A 16,535-nucleotide genomic window follows, 5' to 3' on the forward strand; every position below is an offset into this window, starting at 1 on the left:
TTTGTGAACATAAATGGAATTTAAGAATTCTCACACCTAACATTTCTTAGATCAGGCATGTCCAAAGTCTGGCCTGGGGACCAATTGCGGCCCGTTTTTAAATTTTGAGCGGCCCGCAGCCTCTTCTCCCCGCTGGAGTTATTTGTTTAGTCTTTCATAAAATAGTTCATTTGCATTTAATGTTAATGATTCAAAGAATGTGAGGCTGAATGGATGGCCCCACACATTTTCACCTCACCAAATCTGGTCCTCCTTGCAAAAAGTTTGGACACCCCTGTCTTAGACCTTTGTATTCAAAATAGAGGAGTCTCTGGAAAAACTCTTTTGACATGCAAGTAGTTCTTAGAATGTCTATACAGGGTAGAATCCTGACATATATTTTAGCAATTTGGATAGGCATTAAATAAGATGTCAAAAGTTTCTTCCCAAAATACAGATAAGGCAAACAAATGTTCCCAGATACAGGTAAAAGAGCTGGTGAATGCATATTGTCAAAGTATACATTGAAAATATCCAGATGAAATTGTACTTCTTGTTCAGAATTATGAAATATACTTCAAGATTTCATGAAACGTATGAGGCTTTTCATTTCCTTGAATCTAACATTTTCAAACTGATACAGCTTGTAAATGTACAGCCTGACATAACTATTTTGCTTCCTAAACATATTATTCCTTCATAGAAATAGACCTATTTTTTCCAGTTGTGTCAAAGCCCGTAAGGGAAATTAATGGAGAGAACCAACCTAGAACTGAAGAGAAATGTTCTGAAAATTATTAATCAGTGGAACACATTGCCTGCAGAAGTTGTGGGTGCTCCAACACTGGAGGTTTTAAAGAAAAGATTGGACAACTATTTGTCTGAAATGGCATAGGACAGGGGTGTCCAAACTTGGGAACTTTTAAGACTTGTGGACTTCAACTCCCAGAATTCCCCAGCTGGCTGGGGAATTCTGGGAGTTGAAGTCCACAAGTCTTAAAGTTCCGAAGTTTGGACACCCCTGGCATAGGATTTCCTGCTGGAGCAGCGGATTTGACTCGAAGACCTCCAAGCTTCCTTCCAACTCTGTTATTCTGATAATTTCCAAAGTGTAGCAGCATGGCCATTGGGGCTGGGGGCCTTGGATTGTCCATAATGCACCACTGTTCAGTATTTCTGGGGGCTATTCAAGATGCTGACTTTAAAGCATCTTGATGTGGAGCCAGGTTACTTGCTGAGCCACCTATCCCTGATGGTATCTGTCCATTCCATTAGGTCAGACAAGATGGGCATATTCTAGGACATTTCTCTTAAATGTTAACATCTAGGCGAACCTAAGAAGTATATCTTAAAATAATGGCTCCTGCCAGGTGAAACATCCTCAACCCTGATAACTGTCATGCCCCCCTTGGTCTTTCAGAAGGCCTTAAAAAGCTAGTTCTTCCCTCAACTGGGTTACAGGTGAAATTGGAATGAATCAATGAAATTGGTTCTCAGGTTTATGTAAAGGGGATTGTTGGTTTAGGGCCACATTTTGGGGGGTAGGTAAAGATAAAGGTTCCCTTCGCACATATGTGCTAGTCGTTCCCGACTCTAGGTGGCGGTGCTCATCTCCGTTTCAAAGCCGAAGAGCCAGCACTATCCAAAGATGTCTCCGTGGTCATGTGGCCGACATGACTAAACGCCAAAGGCACATGGAGCACTGCTACCATCCCACCAAAGGTGGTTCCTATTTTTCTACTTGCATTTTTACATGCTTTTGAACTGCTAGGTTGGCAGAAGCTGGGACAAGTAATGGGAGCTCAGTCCATTACGCGGCACTAGGGATTCGAACCACCTAACTGCTGACCTTTCTGATCGACAAGCTCAGTGTCTTAGCCACTGACCCACCGCATCCTTTTGGGGGGTATGTTTGTTTTATTATTTTATATTCTTAATGTTGGTGTGAGCTGCCCAGAGTTTATATGGGCAGTCATATAAATCTTGTAAATAAATAAAACATAATAACAACCATTGTGTTGCAAGACCTTATAAAAGAGACAGAACAATCACCTGCAAATTATAATGATATAAATATATAGCTGCAAAGGACTCCCTCCCTCTGAGAAATAAATCTTGTATCATTTTCAGACCCCACAATGGCCCGCCAGCTGCAGATGTCTCAAATTTGTACTATAATTTATGCAATATGTTTTCCCAGTTTGTGAAGAAATATAACAGTTTTTGTTACAATCAACTAACCACAACCTTAATGGCTGAAAGAGCAATCGAAACTGCAAAATGAATTCTGAAAAATGATCATTATTTTTTTCCCCTGGTTTATATACAATAGAAACTCTCCACAATGTTGAACAGGTTGGGTCAATTGGCCAATAACTACAAAAATCAGTTCAGCTATTATAATTAAGTATAAAGGCAATTTAATATTGTTGCTCCACTATAACAAATGGGAAAAAAAACTAAGACAGTCCATGAGAAGCAAGTGCATGAAACAGAATCTGACACCTATAGCCTATGTTACCAAAAGTATAAATGGCAGGTTTAGTAAGAAGAAGGTGATACCTATGACTGGCACCACTGAGGTTCTAAAGTCTCGCTTTAGGCATGAAAGCCAGCTAGGTTAACTTCGAGCCAAAAAGTCTCTCTCAGTCCAACTCACTTCATAGGATTATTATTAAGAGGGAAACAGAGTAGTAAGGAGTGCGTTGTGTGGTTTGCCACCCGGAGCTATTTATAAAAATAGTTAAGGCAGAATATAAATACATTAAAAAAATTGAGACAAAAACTGAATACTCTGAGTTGTAGGTGCTGAGGAATTTTGATACCTATTTTGTGACTAATTTGGAAGAGGCTAAGAATTTCTAGTAATCATAAGTCATGTTTAGGAAGAAAAAGTTCCATTCTGTTACTTGGGAATTGGGAAGGAGCATGTCACGTAAGGAGAAACTTTGAAAACAAAATAATACAGGTAGTCTTTGACATATGCCCACAACTGAGCCCAAAATTTGTTCCTAAACAAGACAATTGTCAAATGAGTTTTGCTGCATTTTACAACCTATCTTGCTACAACTGTCACTGCAGTGAATCACTGCAGATGTTAAGTTAATAACCACAGCTGTTAAGTGAGTCTAGCTTTCCCATTGACTTTGCTCATCAGATCACGAAAGGTGATCACATAACTCTGGGACACTGCAACGTCATAAATATGAGTCAGTTGCCAAGTGTCTGAATTTTGATCACATGACGGCTGCGGGAGTCTTAAGACTTAAAGCGTGAAAACCAATTTTGTTGTATTTAAGTACAATGACAATAAAGATTATACTTATACTTATAAAAACAGCCATAAGTCGCTTTTTTCCAGCATCGTTGTAACTTTGAAGAATCACTAAATCAATTGTAACTTGAGGACTACCTGTACTATGTAATACAAATGGCTATACGATCCTTGCTGCAAAGCAGGAATGCCTCTGAAGACAAGTCTGAAGATTAGATGCTTTGGAATCATTGTTTGGTGGATTTATGGGAACCTCTTTGCAATGTTTCACTTTACCTTCTCTCCCTTTCCTTAGTTACTGCTTTCCTTTGCCTATCTGAGCCATTCTTTTTCCTCCCTTCCTTCTGCAATTTCTGCCAAAAAGGAGGGATAGATTCTGTATGTAGTTCCCTTTGCATATGCATATGTGAGAATGGTTTGTGTATGCAAGCCTGAACTATGCAGATGGGGACTAATTAATTTTGTACACGGGTACCTTATTTTACAGGCAGTTAATTTAAATTAGTAATCATTATTCAGAGTAATATAAATGTGTGTTCTTACCCAGGCTCTGTCCTTTTCTTGAGAGTTTGGCCTTTTGTAGAAATCTGCACGATTCTCTAACCACCTTAACTTAAGAATCATCTTTCTTTTGTGCATCTCTCTCTTTTGATACACAACTAAAACACAATGTAGACTATATGTTTAATTTCTTCTGGTTTTCAAGGGACAGGGACATCTCAAATCTCTCCCCCACAATCATGAATAGATTGTCAGATTTCTTGAAAGGGTAATAATATGATGGTATACTAAAACCATAATACATGACTTAGATGTCTTGGAATGTCGTTGTGGTTGGTCTTACTAATCGCTGATGTTCTACTTGGAACCGAAAATAGAGAACTTGGTAGGGCTGTCAATAAGACTTGTAGGTGACTTCTGTGATCTACTTCAAAGATCTTTATACTGAATTTGGAAGTTGAAGTATGAAATAGATCGATAGAGATACGGAGAAAGACTTAATTCCAAGATGGCTCTGCATAAATCTCACTATGAAGTTTCTAATGTATTAAAGTCTGCTGCTGCAAAAAAGTTTTCTTTAGCATATTCTAAACTCAGCATGCTCTGTTGAGTAATTTTGTGCCATGAGGACTAATGTCCTCATTTCTTTTCCCCAAATGTAATTACTGAACTCTTAGAAGCTTATTTTTAAACACTTTTTGCATGTGGCTTTGAATAAACTTACTTGCATAAGAACCAGTTTGGATCATCCCATTGATGCAGAATTAGTTTATGGGGGTTATCTGATAATGCTTCTTATACAGTTAGTTAAGAGCAGTTTCAGTTTTTGGCATTTGCAAACATAGAAAAGAATATTATAATCCCTCTCCTCCGAATTCATCCAAATGTAACTTGCAACTTCTAGTTTTTAAGCTATGAAAGATATCTTAATTAATTTTGACATCATCAATGCTTTTCAGAGAAAGATGAAGGTACTTTGTTTAAAGAAGACAGTTATCAGACTACTTCTACAGAAATCTGCATTACATCCCTTGGAGCCAGACAATTTTAGTCCAGTCTTTAATGTTCCCTGGTTGACAAAAGAATGGTTGCTTTTGAAAGTAACAAGTTAACTTGACCATGTTAAGCCAACTTCATAATGGGCTATGGGATAGAGGCTGCTTTTATGCCATTAATTCCGTTCCAAACTTCCATTAATACATTTCAGATTGATCTTTAGAAGAATTCATAGACACCATATTATACCAGTGCTAAAAGCATTGGGTAGACTGCCAATTTGAATTAAGCCTGAGAGGATACTTTTTTTGTAAGTCTTTCCCTTGGTTTACACACTTTTGCTTTATGTGAATTCAGTATTTTGCAACTGATTGTTTTTGACCAAGAGTACTTGGATAATGTAGTACTCAAGACTAGAGCTGTAAAATTTATGAAATACATGTAAATGGAGCTGGAATTACCAAATCTGACACTCCACTCTGTCATCCTCTTTCTTCCATTCTTTCAAGGTCTCACCTTATCTGGATTTGCTTTTAACCAATTCTTTTTTAAAGAGAATGTAACCCTAATATAAAGAAAAGGAAGCCTGCCCCTCCCCCAATCTATCTATCTGCGTTTCTCTGTATCTATCTGTGCATCTCGGTATCTACCTATCATCATCCATTCATCATTATCTACCTACCTACCTATCTCATTTTTAAACTGCTCATCTTCACAAGGGACTATATTACTTACATGTACCCTTGAGGTAATCTAAACCAGTTCACCTATAGTTGCCCAAGGCCAGTGATGGCAAACCTTTTCGGCACCAAGTGCCCAAACTGGAACTTGCATGCCTGCCCAAAGTCCTGGAAGCTGAAAGACCAGCTGGCCAGTGCGCATGCCACCTGGCCTTTAGGTTTCTGGCATGCACATTCGCACCGGCCAGCTGGTCTTCGCGCGTGCTGGAGTGCTGGAAACCTGAAGACCTGCTGTTCTTTGGGTTTCCGGGCCTCCGGCATGTGCAAAGATCAGAAAGAGCAGCTGGCAGCAGTGCACGTGCCCACAGAGTGGGCTCTGCGTGATACCTCTGGCATGGGTGCCATAGGTTTGCCATCATGGCCCTGGGCTCATGTCACAATAAGCTGTCTATGTTGCAATTCCCGATTTTAGAATGCACCCACTAACGTTCAGAACATTACCCTCTTTACTGACTTTTTAAAGTTCCAAGTCATAACTTTTAAATCAGACTTTATATTCCCGATTTTAAGTGTTTACAATAGTTATTATTCTGCTTTAACAATAGTTTTGATTTATTGTAATGTATAACCGTTCTTAATAATCCGTGGTATAATATGTTCAATTAAAAAACCATGTAAAATATGAATTATTTTACTGAATCAGATCACACTGCGTGGTGGCTCAGTGGTTAGAATGTAGTAATGCAGGTTGGATCAAGATTGTCTCAGCCGATTGTCTCAGCCTTCCATCCTTCCGAGGTCAGTGAAATGAGGATTCAGCTTGTTGGGGGCAATCTGCTGACTCTGTAAGCCATTTAGAAAGGGCTGTAAAGCACTATGAAGCAGGCTATAAGTCTAAGTGCTATTGCTAAACTGATTAGTGATCCCAATATGTTATGCATCTTACTGTTCCATTGAATTATAATCTAACAATTGCTATTCATTTGTGCCTTTTAACAGAAAAAAATGGGCATAGTGATACACTTTAGTAATGAAGATTATGAATAAATGATTTATACCATGAACCTTTTGACTATAAGGATTTTATGGATGTCTGTTTATATATTCTTCCATTTAGTTCAAAAGTAGTAGTAAACTACTCCCTGCAGACTTGCCTTGTGGGGCTTGAGGGTTTTGCCCAAAAGTTTGTCTGAATGGCTTCATTCACTGAAAAGATAAAATAGCCTTAATTGGCATTGGTTTTCCATCATGGCTGCATTTGCAAACCTGTTCTAAAGCAATTAGTTAAATAAAATTTCCAATATTTCAATGCCGTTTCAGATTTATCCATTAATCTTACTGACATTTTTATCTCTCATCTATTATTTCATTCCAAATTAAAATTAATTCAGCAAATGGAGCAAAAACTCAGTAGCACAAGTTTAAACTTCACAACAAGCAGATATCTACTAGATAATTTCACATTACGAAATATAAAAGTTAATGTTCTGATTGTTTCATTAGCTAGCATTAAGGAAACTAAACAACTAATTACTTCAAAATCCCAGGGATATTAGCAGTATAATAGCATGACAACATCTTGTACTGTAATGTGGTTCAGTTTGCTTTTTAATCAATTCAACCAGTTTTATATCTTTAATGATAGCACAGAAAAGGAAATCGTTAGGAAAGTTTTTCCTACCATTCTGAATTCAAAAATTGATTCTCTCTTTATATATTTACTAGGTAACATTTCAAATAATCTTCCTAATCTTATGTTTTCTTTCCTCTTTCCCATTTTCAGATGCAAGTAACAAGAAACCATTCTTATTTACCTAAGTTTTTAAAATGGAAAAGTTTATGTTTGATTCAATTTTTTTCACAATGCCACTACAGTCCTCAGGTTACAACCACAACTCAGCCCTAAAATTTATGTTGCTACGTGAAACATTTGTTAAGTGAGGTTTTCCCCATTTTACAACTTTACTTGCCACAGTTGTTAAGTGAATCACTGCATTTATTATGTTTAATAACATGGTTAAGTGAATCTTTCCTATTGACTTTGCTTGTCAGAAGGTTGCAAAAGGGGATCCCATGACCCCAGGACTCTGCAACCATCATAAATATGGATCAGTGGCCAAGCATCTGAATTTTGATTATGTGACCATAGGGATGCTGTAACGGTTGTATGAAAAACTGTCATAAGTCACTTTTTTCAATACCGTTGCAACTTTGAACAGTCAGTAAATGAACTGTTATAAGTCAAGGCCTACCTGTATAAGACAGCTATATTTTTATATTGGCAATCTACTTATAGCCACATAGTAAAGTTACAAATTAAAACCAAGAATTTTGCAAAATTTGCCCATCAACTGATGAGATATTGAATTAAATGGTCAGGGACGTTAATCTATCAAGCAGTGGCAAGTTCCTGGAAACATACAACAGCCTTTTGGATAAAGTGCTTAATTAGATGGTTGGTTGCAATTAACTTTTACTGAACTGAAAAAAGCACAATGAGATTATGAAAAATAAGTAAAAAAGGAAGAAAGTTGAGATATGTGGTTTATAGCTACCTTTCATCTAATTTCCCCCCTTGCTTTGTATAATTTTTCACTCGCAGAAAAACCTTTTTAGCTTGGATGGATGAAGCATCACACATATATTGTTCATGTAACTATGGTAACCTACAAATGACACCAATGTTCCTGTTTTATACACAAATGAAAGGACAGCTGTGGGGATCACATGCTTGCCAGAAAGAATGATATCTATGAATGCACCAGTGTAGAATAGTAGTAAAAATGTTGGACTGGAAAACACAGGTTCAAATCAATCCTTAGCTACAAAGCTTACTGGATGACTTCAAACCAATCTATTTCTTAGCTCAATCTACCACAAAGTTGTTGGGGGGGGGGGGGGGATAAACATGGAGGACTGTGTATTTCACCCCAAAGTCTTTAAGGAAAGGTGAGATATAATTCCAAGAAATAAATGAATAAACTGGTATAACCTCAGTCTTAAATTTACAACTTGTTTTTTTCTTAACTAAAGGTCTTCAAAAATATGTAAATTAAAGCAGCAGTGGAGGCAACATTTATTCAAAATATTAATTGCCTTTACTTCTGTTTATGTGGTATCTACGGTATTTTCTAATTGAATATGAATGAAAGTTTGGGTGGAAGTTTGCACCCAGCTCACATTTTCTCTTCCTTTGTTATAAATTAATTGTGCCTATTAAAGTTTAAGAAAATTAAACTCTGAGGAAGATGGGTAGTTTATAAATTGGATGGATGGATGGATGGATAGATGCTTAACAATAAAAGCCATATTGTTAGAAACCTTCCACAGCCACAAATTACATAGTTTTTCTAATAATTTCTAGGATTCAAGTAATTAAAAGGATAGGGAATTTCCTATTGTTAATACTGTGCAAAATAGAAATGTAGATTTCCCCCCCCCCCCTAATTTCAGCTATGCTTAAGTCAAGTATAGAAAACAAACCAAATTTTCTATTGGACTGGATACTATATATTTAGCCAAAGCAATATTGATATCTCCTTATGATGCATTACAGAAAGCTAGTCAAATAAATCAATTATCTTCCTCGTTTATTTACATTATTCCCAAAAAAGGATTTTTTATGATGATATGAAACTTTAGCTATGACTACTTCGACCACTTCTTTCAACTTTAGGAAACTCAGAATAGAAGATAAACAATTTATGACTTTTATACTATATTAAATTGCAGTGCTCCTTTATAATTTATGAAGCCAATAATAAAGCACATACTTTCACTATCAGATTACATGGAATTTATCATCCCATTTTCATGAAGAACTTGCCTCATTTCAATAGTCAGGAGTTAAAAGCATTCTGTTACTGAAACTCCATTCCTGTACAAACTTCATTGTTTCTGGCAAAAAAACATTAACTACCAACACAGCAATGAACAAGTATACTAGCAAAAATGTGCCATGAACTAACACCATTAGCAACTAAAGGAAAGATTTCTGGACATCTATTGTATTGTATACTTATTATAAAAAGAGTAAAATAAAGGTACTAGGTCACTGTAACCAACTCTATGATTACGGTCTAATTAGGAGAGGAAAATCGACCTTCAAATAAGGTGCCACAGATTCAAACATTTATTTCTAGAAAGATTTTCCCAATTTTCCATATGTTTTTTTAACTAGAACTCCTGCCATGCCTGAATGCTGGTCATATTATTTGAGGCTACATGATGTGTAGAATACCTGAAGGCCATCAAGCTGGGAAATGCTGATCTAAAAGGAATGTAAGAGGAAAGCTGGAGGGCAAATCTGGACTTGGAGAATTAACGGTTGGCTAAGTCTGTCACAAAAAAGGAGATCACTGAGCACAGAGACCATCTGTGTGTCTCGATTCTTTCGGTAGACTTTTGATTTGTAATTGACTTTAATGACCCATTTATTAATGTTATAGGGTTTTAAAACTTTTTGCATCCCATTAGACACCTTGAATGCTCACTTTCATAACAAAGTGGGACATAAGTCATTCAATACTCAGAAGAAACACTCATTGACTTCAACTGAGATACATTCCTAGGCAGAAGGACTTCAGCATCCCTCAAACATGTAAAAAAAAGCAGACAACATCTGTTGTGCTTTTCCACACAACAATGTCATGACTAAGACAATGGTCCCCCTTCCCCAGTTCTTTGTGTAGACTTCTTCAATACGGCCATGGACTAGAAGGGTTAACTGCTTTCTTGGTAAATAGGGTCTTTTATTTTAGCTGTACAGCTCAACAAAAGAGGCAGCAACTGGTGCCTTGTGTGCAAGGAGGCATATACATCCACATTCACTTGCAGCCCAGACTGCATGGTTTTATCTAACAGGGCTGAACAATATCAAACGGTGAAATATGCAGACCATACACAAACACATGTCTAGGAATCATGAAGGAAAGCTTTAAACTCTCCCTTAATTTTAAATAAATAAACTCCCTAAATAAACTTTTTTTTAAAGGTCATCATTAAAAAGTGACCTTTTAGGATATTGTCTTAACTGGTTTGGATATAAGAAAGATTGCTTCTTATATCTTTTATTTGGGGTCAGTATCTTGAACATAAGTGAAAGAGGGATCATACAAAAACCACTAGAATGAAACAGAAAATGTATTCAGGACAAAGGTAAAAGTGTCTCACAGTATTAAAAAACAACACAAATACTTGTGTAAAAATTACTTTGAAAAAGTGTTAAATACATTCTATAAATAATGCATAGACAACACTACATTAAAATTTTGCAGTGCATCATATTGGCTAGAAATAGTTTTGCAAATAAATATATGTTCTGCTTACTTCATTTATCAAGGAAAGAATTGGTTGTACAATGATAATATTGTTCAAAAGAAAAGGAAGAACTGGAAAATGAAGATTGAAAGTTTGGTCAGCCCAAAATAAAATATACACTTAGCTATATTTTTACTAAGTTCTTGTCTTCTTTTGAATAATTAGAATTTTGTTCAGCTAAAATGAAAAAGCTTTCCTTGGAACTAGATTCTTTTTCAATATGGAGGCCTCTTCCTCAACTTTGCCTTCCGAAGTGATCTTGTGAAAGGCCTAAAGTCCTCACTTTGAGAAATCTCGCACTTGACTTCCAGGTTTTTGTTTCTGCATTAACACTATAAGCATGCAAGTTCATAGGCAGATGTTATCTTCATCTCCTCCTAAGCACTCCTGATCATTTCAACACATTTGGAAAGTTAAAAGGGGTCTCTTTGCACTTTAAACGCAACTTGGAATCAGTTAAGTTATAATATTCCCCAGACTATACAGTAGAAAGAGAGAAAGCCATATAAATTTCTAAGCAGAAAGGTGGGGGGGGGGGAATCCTTAAACTGAGCCTTTATGCCATTTTCTTAAGGTCTATTGTTAAACTGAAGCCTCCTTGTCTGTTTAAATACCTCCATGTGAATGGATGAGCATGACATCTGCCAGGGTCCACTCACATTTGCATGCAAATCAGATATTTATGGAGACACACATGCTGGTCTCTGGACAGGCAACACCAGTCTCTCTCCCCAGACTAAATTGGAATCAAAAAGTTCAGCCTCCTGCTTCTGCAGTTGGGTAGACCTTATTAGGCTTTTTAATGCAAATTCATTAAAAAGCAGAAGGGACAAATTAAGGAGGAGAGTTGCAAAATGCAGAAGCTAAATACATCTTAGAGAAGGAAAGAACTAAAGTCAAGTCCATGCCACATGACCTTCTAGAAAGCAATCTTGCTGCACAAATTCTTTCCCTGCATTTTTTTTAATCTTTGTGGCCAAAAGAGCTTCAGAAACATCCCTCCTGGACAGCTCATATAATAATACCCCAAGGCAACTTTCATAATTTTTTGGACAACTTTCTTGGACATTGATAAAATGGTTCAATGTGCAAACAGGACAATAGGCAGACCACATGGGGGTTTTTCCCCCCACAAAGGAGGAGGAATCAGTCTTTAGGCTGAAACCTTCAAGACCAGGAATCCGGCTCCCCAGAATTTTAGAAAAAGAAAAAATAGTAAAGAAAGGAAGGAGCCACCATTGGTTCTCTCCCATCACAAAGGACACTAGCTGGCAAACTTTCCACACTTTGTCTGCCCGGACTAAATTATAGCTGGCAGGAACAGCTCCCTTTAGACTCTCCACCAGCTGGATGGAAGACAGTAACTCTTTGAAACCCGCAGACACACACCTCTCATCCCCCGATTCCATTTCCCCTTCGGTGAAGTAAACGGGCGACGGGGATCCTTTATTGCTTCTTCGTAAGGAATCATTTCATCCGGCCCTTCCCCGTTCTTCTCTCTACCGTCAGCCTCGGGAGCGTTTGGGACCTTCGCCTCGCTCCCGAAAGTCTTCCAAGCGCGGAGTCCCCCGACAAAACCTTTGCAAAGAACAAGCAGCAGCTGCTGCTTAGGTGACACAAATCTCGCTCGCGTCCCTCGGGGAACTCGCGCACGGCTCCTTCCCGGAGAAAACCCATCACCTAACCTGCATCGAGGGTGCCGTGCTCTTTTTCTCTCCCCCCCCGCCCCGTTTCCCAGTTTTTTACTTCCTCGCTCGCTCGCCCACCTCCTCCTGGAACAACCACGCGCTCCCTTTTCTTGCACTCTCTCTATCGCACTTCGGACTTCTCCGTTAACTCCCCCCCCCCACACACACAAACACACCTTGCCGGCCAGCCCGCCGCCTCCCCCTTTTGCCCCGCTATCAGGTCAGAAATCAGCACTTACCTAAAGGGGGAAGGGCACGAGCGGCAGACGAGGGGGAAATCGCTCTTTGGGTCTCCCCATGCAGAGCCCCCCAGAGCGATACTCCCTTCCCGGGGGGAGGGAGAAAGGGGGTTGTACAGGTGCCACCACCCTTGGAGCAAGAGGATGGTGTGAAAGATGCCTAACACTGCGGCTCCATCAAGTTTGAACTGCTTGGCGAAAAGGTAAGAAAAGCGGGAGCGCGGGCCAGGCGTTGCCCTCTCCTCCTTCTCCACGCGCTGTAATTCCCACACGAAAAAGCCGCGGCTGGTTAGTGTTCTCCCCCCTAATCGCCTTCTTTTCTTTTCTTCTCTTTCTTCCCGCTGCTTATCCGCTCCGCTTTGCCTCCTGCCGCCTCCTTTCCAAAGCTCCCTTTGCCTTAGCCCGCAGCCGGCGTGCAGCTGGTGTAAGCAAAGCGAGTCAGCTGACGAGCCGGCCGCCCATTGGTTGCCCTCCCTCCGGCTTCTATACCCCTCCCTCGCCTCCTCCATCCATCCACCCACCCACCCCCTCCTCCCGCCTCAATACACCAGAGACCCTTAAGGCCGACACCATCTGTAACGGGCTGGAGACAAAGGAGGAAGAGGCCGCCTGGCTTAATAGGGCCGGGTGCCGCTCTTGGCCTGTGGGAACGGAGGGGCTGAGGGAAGGAAATAAAGAGAAAGAAAGAAAACAGCCGTCTTGCTCCCTTCCCCCGCTACCTCCCCCCCCCCTCCCGGTCTCTGGCCCTGGCGCCTGAACGAGGGGGCCGGGTGGGGGCTGTTCCTCTCGTTTTGTGCTGGAACCAGACAATGCGCGAGGGAGGCAACAAAGGCGAACAAAGCTGGCCGAGGGAGAACGCGCGCTTAACGTTAACCTGCGCGCGCGTGTGAGAGGGAGTTTGGGTTATTTTCAAACCGTTCGCTTTGCACCGGGTCCCAGAAGAAGGCTGGGGGTTGGGTGGGTCGCTTTAAAATGATTTTATTTATTATAGAAATCGAGATAAGGGGGAAAAGATTGATACCTTAATGAGAGAAGGCGTAGGATTAGGCGCTGCATGGCGTCCTTTTGGGGGGAGGGTTGTTAGCCTTATGGATAACTCTTCTTTCAGGGAACAAGGAACTAGTGCGCAGTTTGCGGTACCACTGTACAATTTGTACAGTGTACAAAAAAAACCCCCACCACCAATAATACTTGATAAACAGATTTTAAATATGTTCCTGGGGAATTACTTAAAAGATAATAATAATAATAATAAAATTTATTTCTTAGCCGCACCCTCTCCCGAAGGACTCCCGAAGGGCGGCGTACAAGAAAACACATAAAATATAAAATAGACAACACACACACACAATAAACAAATACATGGACATGGAGAAGGGAGGCAGATGAATAGAGACAATTAAAACACAGTAAAATCTAAAAACCCCAGAATTAAAATTAAAAAACCCGTCAGGAGCAGAGTGAACGAACTATGGTTGAGCCAGGCCAGCTATTTGGAATAGGTGGGTCTTGAGCTTTATCCGAAAGGCGCGGAGGTCAGAGGTAGTCCTAATATCCGGGGGAAGGTCATTCCACAGGGCTGGGCCCGCTACAGAGAAGGCTCTGCTCCTAGACACTGCCCCCCGACATTGTCTGGTGGACGGCACCTGGAGGAGATAACCAGAGGGTGAGAATTCCACACTTAAGAGGTCTACTCATCCAAAGGTTTTATCTCTGGTGATCGAAGAAAGAACTTTAGCTTTGGATGGATTTAGATTTAGGTAGATTTAGATCCAGGAGGTTTTATACTCATCACTAGTGCGGAAGAGTAGATGAGTAGTCTGTGAACACACCTTGATCCTGAATAATCTTTAGATTTATTCCTGGTGGTACAGGCAAGGAATATCTTGACTCAGTTCCATCTGGTTCCCACATGGACCTGATCACAGCATTTAGACATTAACAAGTATTCTCCATTGAAGCTTCTGTTGGTGCATCAAGACTTGCTTACCAATTTTAAAAAGTCCAAAATTGCTTTTGATAGTGAGATGGGTGGCATATAAATTTAATAAAAAAATATTGGCAACATCTTGCTCATTGAAAGATCTGTTTCCCAGAGCATTTTGGTCTAGTGGTTAAGGCACCAGGCTACAAAGCAGGAGGCCCATATGTTCTAATCCTGCCTTAGCTATGAAAGCCATCTTGGTAAATTCAGGCCAGTCATTCTTTCTCAGCTCAAGTCAACTTACAGAGTTTTGGGGAAAATGGGAGGAGGAAAGTGTTGAATATGTTCTCTGCTTTGAATTAGTAATAAAAATAATAAAGATGGGATACAATTAAATACATTCATGAATCTATCAACTTTTAGGGAGTGTGATGACTGAAAGACATCTCCTTCCCTTTTCTTTTAATTATAAGTTGTTACACTCTTACCACACTTTAAAAAAAGTCCCTATTTTTTTTATAATTTCAGCACCACGTTGCATACAACTTGCTGATCAAGCATGAATTCATCTAATACATTTTTCCATTAGCACATTAATACTTAAGTGGTGGATTTTTTCCTGGATCTCTCCCATACGTGCTTCTTTTTATTTCCCTGCTTTATCGAATCAAAATTATATTGTGAAATTTACAGTGATTAATATCGAACAGTTAAAGCCTAGTTCATCTAGGGGCTATGAAACCAGTATTCAGCAGAACAGAAATTAAATTACTTCAAATAAAAAACTATTAATCCTAATTGACATTAAAGCAGAATGAAGGAAATTTGGTCTTTACAAGAACAAAAACAGAAAAACTTAAATATAGTTCCTTTCAAATAATTGGAGAAATACCATACATCCTTGCGAATATGGTCATATTTATGGCATTTTATTTATTAAAAATGTTTAATTTTAAAAAAGAAAGAAAATACAAAATTACAACAAAAAGGAGAAAATGAGAGAAGGGAACAAACCAGGAAATTTTAGAACGTGACACAAAAAACCCCTAAGTAATGTATATAAAAAAAGAAAATTAACTTCCAACTCCTTTGATACAGATTCAGTTATACAATGAAATGCCCCCTTGTCTTGGTTTAACAAGAAATGAGATACATTGCTAAAAGCTAAAAGATACATATACCAAATATTCAAATAATTGTATACTTTTTGAAGAATATGTGTGCAGGGCATAACAACATCTATGGAGGTGCTCTGAAACCCCTAGCAAATTTACAAGGGTGCAAGAACTGTATCAAGTAACCATTGTCCCCAGAGGTGATATTCAGCAGGTTCTGACCAGTTCTGGAGAACCGGTAGTGGAAATTTTGAGTAGTTTGGAGAACCAGTAAATATTACCTCTGACTGGCCCCGCCCCCATCTATTCTCTGCCTCCCAAGTCCCAGCTGATCAGGAGGGAATGGAGACTTTACAATATCCTTCCTCTACTATGCCCACCAAGCCACACCCACAGAATCAGTAGTAAAATATTTTGAATTCCACCCCTGATTGGCCCTTATCATGAAGAGTTGCAAGTGTGATAGCTTTCCTGTCAGTGTCACAGAACTGAACTTTAGAGCAAAATATCCCAAAAAACCTTCAGATATCTTTAATTTGCTACTCCATTCGCTCCTTCATTTGCCAATTCTGTGCGGTGTAGTGACAAAAGAGACTTTGTTGAATACAGGAACCTATCCTACCAGCCCTTTAACATGAATCTGTTTAAGATCTTCTGACATGTACAGGAGAGAGCAGGAACCCAGAGGTCTCTGAGTGAAGTTACATAGTTAACCTTACTGAAAACAACGGTATCCTCAATTAGTGTCAGCAAGAGTTAGCTCTCCAGGAAATCCAATTTATTACCTAAAAAGAACTGGGTTATACGTTGTTTCTAAAGG

General features: G+C 39.2%; 1 protein-coding gene across 2 annotated transcripts in view; it reads right to left on the reverse strand.

Annotated features, from left to right (window-relative positions):
* The window catches only part of LRRN1 (leucine rich repeat neuronal 1), a 33,151-nt gene extending 20,090 nt beyond the window's left edge, over positions 1-13,061 (reverse strand). The window contains exon 1 of one of the 2 annotated variants that reach the window (XM_081951711.1): positions 12,677-13,061. The gene's annotated coding sequence lies outside the window, so the exon portion shown is untranslated. Of the gene's footprint in view, positions 1-12,138; positions 12,287-12,676 lie in introns of those variants that run through there. The other variant, XM_081951712.1, reaches the window with a different exon arrangement.
* Between the last annotated feature and the right edge of the window lie 3,474 nt (positions 13,062-16,535).

The sequence above is a fragment of the Natrix helvetica genome, assembly GCF_964273705.1.
Source record: "Natrix helvetica genome assembly, chromosome: 1".
NCBI lineage: Eukaryota > Metazoa > Chordata > Lepidosauria > Squamata > Natricidae > Natrix > Natrix helvetica.